The sequence below is a fragment of the Empidonax traillii genome, unplaced genomic scaffold (genome assembly GCF_003031625.1).
Source record: "Empidonax traillii isolate 1590-97213 ecotype Southwest subspecies unplaced genomic scaffold, ASM303162v1 scaffold33:size3420811, whole genome shotgun sequence".
NCBI classification, from domain to species: Eukaryota; Metazoa; Chordata; class Aves; order Passeriformes; family Tyrannidae; genus Empidonax; species Empidonax traillii.
In genome coordinates, this window is record NW_020955226.1 from 1,036,740 (window position 1) to 1,048,824 (window position 12,085).

Below are 12,085 nucleotides of genomic sequence, written 5' to 3' on the forward strand. Positions count from 1 at the left end.
AGTTTTCTTTTAGCATTGTATTGTCCAGCAAAAAATATCCCTAAAATATAAATCACATCATAAAAGAGACACCTACTTCAGAATTTTCAGAGTATTTTATAAATTCATGAAATGGCATTTAAGAGCATTAACACAAGACTGCTACTGTGAAGACAGGTTAGGAATTGATACCTATTTTGGGTTTATCAGTTCATTTTGAAACAATTTGAGAAGAACATCTTCATAGAGTATATACATTTTCATATAAAAGCTAAAGAATTTTCTTCATATCAAGATTTTTTGTCAATGTTGCAATGGAAAAATCTCAGACAATTCTCTCTTCCTCTGAAAGGAAGGACAGTGTTAACTTCCAAAAAGCATATGAAAAAGTCATAATACTGCATTCAACACTATCACATGCTTTTAAAACATTTTCACTCTCATATATTAAAAAAACATACATAATTTCATCCAAAATAAACAATTTATTACAGCAATATTTCAAAGCTAGACTTCGGAGTCTATTTAATCTGCTTTGTTGGCTGCTTTACCCCAAAATTTCAAATCCCTACCAATTGAGTTAAAAGCAAAAACCATTGCAAAAAGAGCAATTCCTGTTCATTTAGTGAAAAAACTGATTTTCAAAGGAGATTTGGAGGTCATCCAGGATTGCAACAGTTACGTTCTACTTTACAAAACAAAAGTCTCTTCAAGGTATAAATTTGATATTTAAGCAGATTCTGAACCAACAGATAATATATGACTATGCACAACGATTTTAGTTGCTGAAGTCCTCATTCTAAGTTTTCAGTTTCAAAGTATGATCAGTAACAGTCTTCCTTTGATGTTTCTAGTAACAAATGAAAATAAATAAAAAGTTGTATTTCAGTTCAGTTGCACCATAATATAAATTAGAACATAAATTAATCTCCTGTCTTTTTTCTTACTCCAGAGGGCAAGAATTCTAAAAAATAGAAAGTTTTATTTCCTCAGAAATAAAGTTCAGATAGAAGTTCAAGGGTGGCCTGGTAATTGTTCCAACTGCCAAGTGGAACATTAGCCATTCCTTCTGCTACAAGATTGTTCCCTGTATGTTTTAAACTGTTTATATATGGAGATTATTTTGCAAGTAGATAGCTTGACATTAATATATTAGCAAAGAAATAATGCCAATATGGCTGTGACTTTAACATTGGATAAAGTAGATGATTATGTAATAGCATTGATTGCCAAAGCTATACAAATTTGATTTGAGTATATTATTTACCTACTTTGTGGACTCCTACACTAAGGCACTCTACCTGCTAGCAAATGGTTTCAGAACACATGCCTGACAAATACTAAATTAAAAAGTTAGTGACCTGCTAAGGTAAATTGCTTTTGGTACTAAAACCTCAGTGCCTGGTGTCAATGTCACTTGAAAATGTAATAGAAAAATTTAACAGAAAAGTAATTAAGGCACCTCCTCATCAAAAAACACAAACAAACCCACCAGCCAACCACAAAACACAAAGGAAAATACTCTTGTTAAGACCTGTCTATTATTATTTCCTCTGCTTGGACTGGGAGAGCAAAGGCTTCTGCTGAAGTGTTGGCATGTAGGCAGTGCGTAAGCATACTTACAACACTGCATACAATAACTTCCCAGTTCATCAATGACATGAACTAGGGCACTGTTTACACATAACACTACAAGGTCATATGCTGATGCAACTAACAGAAGTCAAGTCCATTAATTCTAAATAAAATAACTATTTAAGCCAAAAATAGACACACTGGAAGCACTCTAAAAGTGCTTCAAATAAGCTTCTCTGTTCCCCTCTATAGACACCTATACCGTTATTAATAGAAAGCTAAATCAAAGTGGACAAATTTGGGAAGAAGGTGCATTGGTCATCAAGGCCATAACTTTAAAAGTATGGGCTTTGAAAAAGCTGTGTGTAAGAAGATATATGGAAGTAACTAGCATGTCCTCTGTTTGAATTCTGTATTCTTCTGCTTTTTAATTTCCTTACTTAAGACAGAGAAGTGTTCGTAGGTAATTTGTACATACTTTGCACAGTTTTGGAATAATGTCTCTGGACAGGACTAGGAAACTTATGCAATTAAACTGCTAATTTTGCTAATCAAATTTCTAAAAATCAAATTGCTGATCATAACTTTGAAACTAGCCAATGCACTAAGCTTTCACAGTTTGCCATGAGTACTGGAACAGCACTTGGTCTACGATATGCCATTACAGAATTTTCCGTTCTAGATGGAAGGTCATACACACAATATCTTCAAAGAAAAAAAAATAAAATCACATACTAAAATTTTAACTAATAAAATCAAATACCAAACAAACTATTCTGCCAATCCTAGTCCTGTCTCAACCAACCTAGAACAAACAAACAAAACAAACAAATATAATCTATGTTTTCACATCTCAGGTATCTGAGAACTTCATATGTATTTATTTATGCAGACGACTAAATAGTTCCTTCATTTTTCAAATATCCTTGAACAGAAGTATTTGTTCAAGAACATAAAAGACGGAAATTAAATGGCTGCATAACTTTTGTCACTGCAATGCAAAACATTTATGTCCAGTTCCTAACAACTGCAGTATCACATAATTTTACACCCTTCCTCAAACTGCAATCAATATTTAGCCCAAATTTCAGCACAACCCACAGGAGTTTAGATATATGAAATTTTAAAAAGCAAACCAAAACCTTGCACACAACTATTCTTAGCCAGCAGTGTGAGGCACATTCTTACATTCCCATGGAAAGTTAACAGCACAAGGAGCATGGCTGCATGTTCCCTTGAGGCCAGGCACAACTGAACTGTTGGACAAAGAACAACTTCTGGTCCCCACCATTTACACATAAACACAGATCATGGGAACTCATTTTCTCTGGGTCACTTGGCTACACAGCTGCATGTGTGTCATTTGTTTTTAGAATACAAATGTCTTCCTTTAAATGAAAAAATAAAAAAAAATTCCATGATCAAAAAAAAAATCCAGAAGAGACAAAAATATCTGTATTGCTGGTATGGTATGATTAACAGCATAAGCTAAACATGCACACAAAGCCTGTTTCACTGAACAGTACAAAACTGTCTTGTGAGTACAAATTCTGCCACATTAAAAACTTCAGACAGGTTTACTATCATCATCTCACTCCCATGAGTCCAAAAACCATAATGGCCAAGCCCCATCACATACGACAATCTTGTCTCTGCCTCTTGCTGGCATGACTAAAACTTCTGCTTTCAGCATTTTTCTAGCAGAAATAAATTGGTTTTATTATCTACTTAAAAGACATTAATAACAACTATCTACATTATCTAATGGATCAAAAACTGCTTCCACTCCTGGACTTCTACTCAGTTTCTACTCATAAAGACTTCTTTAGTAATTTCAGTAGAACGAAGGAGTCAACCTGGATGGAAAACTATTGGAATGATGTAACTGCAGCTACCATAATACACAAGTGATTCTGTGTTGAAAGTTCTGGGAAGGCCACAAATTAGGTTTGTAAGACAAAGCTGGTCTAGTATTGACTCAGACATATTAAGAGGGACCAGGAAAACAGGCTACAGCTCTATTTGTCACTTCATATATGTACAGAGGCTCAAACAAGCTGTGACTTGCTGCTAGGAGAGACCAGAATTCACCTGTCAAATTAGGAGTTACAGCAGGTAAAGACAGGGAAAACAGACTGAGTGATTCTAGATGCTTTCAACCTCCTCCTCCTCCTCTTCATAAGGTTCACCAACTTCTCACCATCTTCTCCATCTAAGGATCAGCCAATGGCTACACAGCCTCACTGGATCCCACTGCTAATCACATTATGAATTACAAGACCACACCTTCTAAATACTCAGCAGCAGCCTGGCTGCTTTGCTAAGCAAGAAACAAAATTAACATGGGTAAATAATGGATGTTCATAAAACACCTCCCATCAGTGCACTATTTCTGTGCACGTGGTCACATGGTTACTCAAGTTCACCATCGCCTCATAATTCCATTTTCTGCATATTTGCTGATGTGAAATAGGGTTGAACAGGGGATACCTCTGTCACGGTAACGTTGTAAACTACGGGAAACATTTTCTCAGATTGCAAGTATGATCCAGCAGCCTTTAAAAATATACTATTAGCTTTCTGATGTCAAAGTTGGTTAATAAGGATAGCAGGTGACTGTCAAAAACAAAGAATCAAAACTATGACAAAAGGTTCTGAGAAAATTGCAAGGCAAATTTTACAGCTCTCAGTTCTCTATCTTTGAAATTAGTAATTGGGGCCCTTTTTTAGCCCCAATTACATGATAGTATAACTTTATCACAACTGATGCTAAGTGACGCAGCTCAGTGAGTATGTGAAGGAAACGACAATCACAGAATAAGTCAGGTTGGAAAAGACTGTTAAGATCAACTCCAACCATAAACTGAACACTGCCAAGTTCTTACCTTCTTCATTGGAGGGATGAAACTGCCTTTTCAGGTTGTCCACTCCTGTTCATACTCTTTTAAATATGAAAAAAAAAAAAAAATTCAAAGGAAATTGGCCTTTCCATTTTGGAAAAGGTACATACAAGCTTATTTGCCAAAGGACCCAGTTGCAGGCCTTGGTACCCCATCCTCTTTTACCACATAGCTCTTTCTGAAAAATCTCAGTATTTTGTTGCCAAATTCAAATCTGAAACTCCCACTTATGAAAACTTAAGGGATGCAAATCATCTCCTTCCTTTTCTCAGCATCCTGTGCCTCTGAACATGACACTGCTATATTCAAATCAGATCAAATTACCAGGCCTAGATATTTCAAGTGGCACTAAGCAGACAACATTGAGGTTAACACTTCCAATTCTTTGATATGGCAGTTTTATCTCTCACCAGTCTTGTTTATTTCCAACAAAATAATAATAACATAATTTATTTCACTGGATTTGCTGTATATGATTAAGCTTAAAAGCAAGCTGAATGATCCCTTATAATTACTATTATTTCAGTATTGCACTAATTGCAGCAGGAATCCTTATACCAGCTGACCAAATTAAAATAAAAGTCAGAGTCTATCAGCTGGGACTATGAAATGCTGTGGTGCAATGCAACTATTCTACCTAAAAGTCAGCCAGTCAAAAGGGCTCAGATCAATAAAAATTGGTTCAGGTCAGGTTAGAGCACCTTCTGGAAAATACTGAACTTTTCCTATGACAAAGCCAACACTGAACAACAGCAACCCTGACTCTTGCAGTTTAAAGCCTTACATGATGCATCAGAGGTGCTGCAAAAAATATGCTCCTTACGAGGTTTTTTTATTACTGAGGATCTTTGCATGTCAAAACGGAAGTTTGATCAGTGAAAGAACCCATCAGAATTTACCAGCTCCTTGTACTTAATTTCTTCTTGATTTAATTCCCAGGCTATCAGTTATTTTTCTGTTAATTGTAAGGTCAAAGAGGACCTCATGGAAGCAATAAGCAGCAGGAACTAAATAAACAGAAGGCCGGATCTTTAATGCAAATGTGTTTCCTGGAGGAAAGGAGTACATGAGTGCAGATAATGTAGTACAGAAGCAGGAAAAAAGTTTAAAGAAAAATAAAAATCACATGTTCTAAAACAATCTGTTCAAAAGATTTCTCACTGGAACATAAGTAGCTCTTCAAAACCAGTGCCCTGCTGAGGAATTTACATACTTGCCAAGGTTTTAGTTACTAATCAAAAGCAACAGCTATTTGCTTTGTGGATGAAAAGTTGTAGTACTTGCTCAAAATTAAAAATAAAAAACAAACAATCAAACAAATCACAATTATTTTAAGGTACAATACAGCTGCACAGTGAGAACTGTCTGAGAGTGTGTAACTGAGACAAGCACCCCAAAATACATCCCCCTTCATGAGAAATTTTAAGAAAAAGAAGACTGGCAGTGCAATTAAGAGGCCTTCAGAGTACTGAACCAGTCCAAATAATGCTTAATGCTGTTCAAATCCACCAGTTACAAGGTCACACCAGGGTAATTCCACAGCATGTCTCCTGATAACCATGCTTCTGGCCTGTTACAGAACACCATCCATTTATATGAACAACTAGAATTTAAAATTTTTCTTTAATAACCAGAAGGGAAATTATATGCATTTTCTGAAATCACTGGTCAACTCTAAATCATTACCTATCCTTACTTAATAAAGCACTGCTACAGACACTAAGATATCTGATAACTAAGAAATATCTTTTAAAAGATTAATTTCTGGCCCCAGAAAAGGCTCCTGTTCATAGAAATTATTTATCTCTACACATAATAGGGTATCCTCCCAACTACATCTAATACAACTTTATCTTTACTACAGAACTCCTTGTGTTTCAACAAAAATACTTCACTCCTGACTAATACCTACAACTGTTTAGTATAGAAATTAAATAAATTCAAAATTTTAAGACTTCTCCCTCTTATTCTAGCCTTGTGAAAAAGCAAAAAGAAGCAGATTAGAGGACTTAGTTCTTCAAAAATACATCCATTAATTCTTATTGGAATATAGTAAAGTCCTAGTTTTAAATATAGTTATTTTATCAACATTTATGATTAAAAAATAGTGGGTACAATAAGGAATCAGAAATTATGAAAAGGGGATACCAATAGGTACCCCAAGATCCTCCATAAGCCTAAAAAGTTCCTACAACATCCTTCTCTCACACAACTTCAGTAAAATGTAGATAAGTGATGGTAAATAATAGAATAGTCATGTTGAATGTCAAATTAATGAAAACTATACATGTGAAAGATGAATTTATATTTCAGTATAGAGCACAATTGATATTAAAACAATATTAAGTTTATGCTGTAAAGCTTTCAAGAGTCAAGATTCTTTCAGGAGTGAAGTATATCTGCTTTCCCTCACAGTCCTGCACAACTGACTCACCATTGCTGCCTTCTCTCTTTCTTATCAGATTCTTTGTTCCTCTGCTTCCATCAGCAGCATGGACTGGTTTCCAACTTGATTCATGGTCAGGATTCTTACTGCAGGGAAGCTAACTCTGCACTTGGGTACAAATACGGAGAGGCTGCCAACTTCTTACTAACCAGTGTAAATTGCTATGCTAAAAGCACTTTACCAAAACACTTCCAGCTTTGACGACCTTTAAAAAAATTTTCTATAGAAACATATCTATTTTATAGGAATATCAATTTAACCTTTATCCATGTACTGACTGTTGTTCCGGATTCAGCTACTTCTGCATAAGAGAAACTTTTACTTCCTTAATAACAACCTAGTAGCCTACAGTGTACTACAGATCCACCATGGGGGTTGGATTAGACGGTCTTCAAAGGTCTCTTCCAAGCCAAACAATTCTATGATTCTATGATTTCCCTGAAGAGAAAAAATAAACTGATGGAAATCAAAAGCATAAAAGCATTTTGGCATACTTTGTTCCTGAGGAGAGAAAGTATACTTGGATGTAGTGCTTAGAAGCACAAAAACTATTAATTAATTTTAAAAACAAAGGCAACGCCATTCCAGTTGGCATGAAGACACAGTACAACAGTACAATGAGTGCAAGAGGGGCAAAGAAGCACTTTAAAAGAGAGTATGAGAAAAAAAAAAAAATAGCTTAGGCTATCAAACAAAAGTTTAAAGGGACTGTAAGTGAACTCTTCAAAAAACAGTGAGTAGAAGGAAAGGTGAGACCCTGCAAGGGAAGAAAGTCACCTGGCTGTTTCCAGATATCATCAACAACGGGACACAACTTGAACCAACGGGGTTTAACAGGCACTGGGGGAAAAAATTCTCATGCCCCTCAGTAAAACCACCTTTGACTTGAATATGGCAAAGGGGTTTTCTACTTGTTCTAAGCACCATAAAGGGATAAAAATAACCACATTCTGTTTGTCCTATTGAATAGGGGATTAAAATAACTGGCAACGTTTTAAGTCATGAGCTAGAGGTGGATTCACCAGGTCACAATTGGAAAAGGAGAACTGCCAGTCCTTGATAAGCTTAGCAATTACCATTCTTTTATATACAGAACTACTCTAAGGGAGTACAGCTTCCTTAAACAGCAATAATAGCATATCCTTTGATTTATACTGCAGTTCTCCAGCAATACAACCAACATCCTGTTTTCATCTTAAAGTACAGCTGGGCAGTTTGTCTACGGGCTTTATTTATCAGACCCTATAACTGAGTGCCTTGCCATTATAAGAAACAGCACTCTTCAACTTAGCAGTATTTTATCTTCTTGGTTCTTACATGGTACCAACCTAATCTAAAGAGCACATGGATGTTTACCAAGTGCTTTGAAACAATGTGACTTAAGTTTATAAATATTAACTAAAATAGTAAGACATTTCTCCCACCCAGGAAGTCATGTAAAAAAAAAAAAAAATCTCTCAAGAAAATTCACAGAAAAAGGATTTTCTTACTTTATGGATTTCAGAGAAAAGGACAAAAATATTGCTCAAATTATCTAAGCTGTAAGATCTCCTAAAGCCTTTAAAACAACACACAAATTCCTGATATCTGAAACTGTCTCAGTAAAGTTCTCCCTGGATTTACAAGTTTTCCCTGAAATAAATAAATATATATATATATAACAGCAAATATTTGTAAAATGCCTAAAGGAATATACATATAAAACATTTGATGAGACATCTCCCAGATTATTCTGTGTATTTAATAATTCTGCATCCTGCATTATCACAACAGTCAGAATCCTGTCAGAAACGCAGTATTTTCCACATTCCTACCCATGAAAGTAACCAGCCAAATAGCATTTTGAATTATTTATATGCTCATACTCTGTAACCATGCAGTAACTCATGAACATGCCATTCATATGTTGTCACACTTCAGAAATAGAAAGACCAAGAGGGCTTAACTGTTAACCACTGGATTTGTTCAAAAGAGTTTTAGGACAAATTGTTGTTTCTTGTATACAGTAAATCACTAAAAACTTATAAAACGAGGAAACCTGTTAGCTATATCTACAAGACATCCACATTTTTCATCCATTAATGTTCAAGCAAATGGTAAGCAGCATGTCAGCACAATCTCAGTGGAAACAAAAAGGCAACTACTAATACCAATATAGAGCAAACTTCGTATTTAGTAACTAATGTCCCTGATTCAAGAGCAATAAAGAACCTAGGATTTATCTACACTGGCCAAAAAACACCCTGTGGTAGGGCTGAAGAATAGGCAAAATTACACCAACACTGCTACAGCAGAAGAAGCCAAAGTGACACAGTATGCAGATCAGAACATCACCTAGACCAGACCTTCTAATCCTTAGTGGTAAAAGCTAGGTCAGGGACAAGCTGCAGACAGTTCATTTGCTAAAATCTCTCCAAAATTTGTCATGATTTCCCTGAATTTAACTGCAGTAGATCGGTGCTTCCACAGAATGTTGTCACAAAACTAAAGTTAACGTGTGGAAAGGAAAACCAGAGCAGTCAGTCAATCTGGATCAAAACTACATGGGCAGCTATCTACACAGATCATAGAAGCAGAACAAGACGCAAACAAGGGAGCACTAAAACTCAGCTGAAAACTCTGTGAGCTTTTCAGAAGTCCACCTTAACCTTACTGAGTAAAACTTTACCATGCCAGTAACCCAAAGCCCATCAGCTTTGTGTGCTGATCATCTCCTAAGTGCCACATTTTCTCTCTCCCACTAAGTATGGGTTGGGTTTTGAATGCCACCCAAAGGAGGAAATCCACGGAAGGAACACTGGCTACTTGTCAGAGAAGAGACTCAAATTGTGGGTAATGGCCACTCAGTTGCTCTTCTGACACACATAAAATGAAGATGATCAGAATTTTTGAAAATTTTATTACATGGATATAAAGTCATTAACATAATGCTGTCAGTTTAAAGCAGAAAGGCTCTGTTTGGATCCAGAAATTCAAAGCTGACACTCCAAAAACATCCCAAACTGCAAGAATATCCTAAGATGAATACAGACAAAGGAACACAAGCCTTGTCTAACCTTAAAAAGAGAAAAAGGAATTACCCCAGACTTTCATGATGACCAACAGTTTATCACTGGCTTCTTCTGACTGAAGAAGAGGATATAAAAAAGCTGCAACAAACCCACTCCACCAACTGAACAGCAGCAGCAAACCTACTCAGTTCAGAACAAGACATGGAAATGTCCTTCTACCTAGATAGGCCATAAGGGAGGTAGAAAGGTATGCAACTGGTGTTAATTATCCAATGATTACCAAAAACCAATCAACTGAAAAAAAGGGCAGGGGAAAGAAGAAAAATGAATCTCCATATCCAGTGTCAGATCTCTGAATGAATTGGTCTTTCTCAAAGAGTCACCAAGCCACTTCTTTCTCACTGTCACTTCAATATTTAAGTGAAAATATCTGTTAACTGAGTGACAAACACAATAATACATAACACTGGTTACATTACGTCAGTTTGAGGATGTGATTCACCTTTTCTGATGGATCTCATTTTACCTTCAGGAGCCAAAAGTTTTTTTAATGAGTTGAGCTAAATGACTGAATGTTTACAATTTCAACCAATGCTATGCCACATTTAGCTGTGCCTTCTTATCTTTGATAAAGCATCACATGCTCTTTTACAAAGAGACTGGAGATCTTTCTACCACGCTGAGCATTTATTCACATGATAGCACAAACTGGTTCAGGGAAACACTCAGTGTATGACTGAGATGTGAAATGTGATGTGACAGGATGTGGGAAGGGTCAATAAGTGTAGAGAGTTTTCCAATTCTCATTACACTTTTTAAATTATTTTTAAATGAAAGTTAAAAGATTATAAAATATTACTTCTAACCTTGGAGCTTTTGATTCCTTGTCACAGAAGAACTCTTTCCATACTCAACCATTTTTCATTTATGAAGTGTGTTGTTAGCAAATAAATTGCAATCAATTAACTAGGGTAGAATTTTGCAACGGTATTTCTACCTTAAAATTGCTAAAGATCTTCCAAGTGGCTCTGACAAAATTTTTACAAAATAAACAATTCACTGGGCACTTCATTTCCCACTGCAGATCTCTGCACCATGAGCAGGAAGAGGCAGCATCAGCTTATCCAAGAGTAGACAGATTTCAATCAGGAAAAGTGAAGAAATATCCAGCTGTTCTTCTCTAGTGAAGACATCATACAGGACAGCGGCCTCTTATGCAGAGAGGCAGAGTGGTGACCAACACTATATACATCTTGCAAGACCACTCAGTCAGGGTACCAAGTAATTTTACAATTTCCATTTACACTCAACACGTACGAAATACTGCTTGGCTTTGTATAGGATGAAATGTCAGCATTTATGTTATGTGTCATTATTTCCAAACATTCTCAATTATAATATAAAATCTTATTCTGGATTAAGTGCTGGCAAGCAGTCTTAAAAAATAAATAAATAAATCCTGTAAACCTTTTAGCTGGCAGGCTTTACATATTGGAACTACAGAATCCAGGAAAATTTTGAGGTTAGTGAAAGCAGAAAGAAAATTTAACAATGGGAGCCTATAAGCAGTATATCTTAAAGAACACCACGAGAAAGAAAAAATAAAAACCTATTGATTTGCTTGAATATTTCTAAAACTATCATAATACCAAATCCCCATTTCTTTCTTTTTTTTCTTTAATAAACCACTGAATATTTTTAAGGTTTCATTTAACATTTACAATTCATTGTGTTTCTTTCCTCCCTTACTCATTTGAGTTTTATGGATAAAGATGCATCACAGCACTGTATTTTGGGAGGAAGACTGGAAAGTTTGTAAGAATGTTTGGGCAATGGAAATACGGGAACAGTCAAAGAAAGATGCTTAGAAATAAGACAGAGATTCCAGCAGTTCAGACAGTGATGTCAGATCTCTATTACTTTTCCAAAATAAGCTGCTTCAGATTCTCTCCTATACCCCTCACAATTGCCAACCAGCTCTGAAGAAGTGCTTATGAAATGCTTTGCTTTTCCATATCTTCTACATTTTCACATTGCTTTTCTACAGAAGCGAACAAGCACTGCATGGCATGTTGAGAATATCTCAACGATACACATGGGGAAGGAGGGAATATGTGTCCTTCACTGCAAAAGAACCACCAAACAAAACCCCAGAATTACCTAGATTTCAAAAT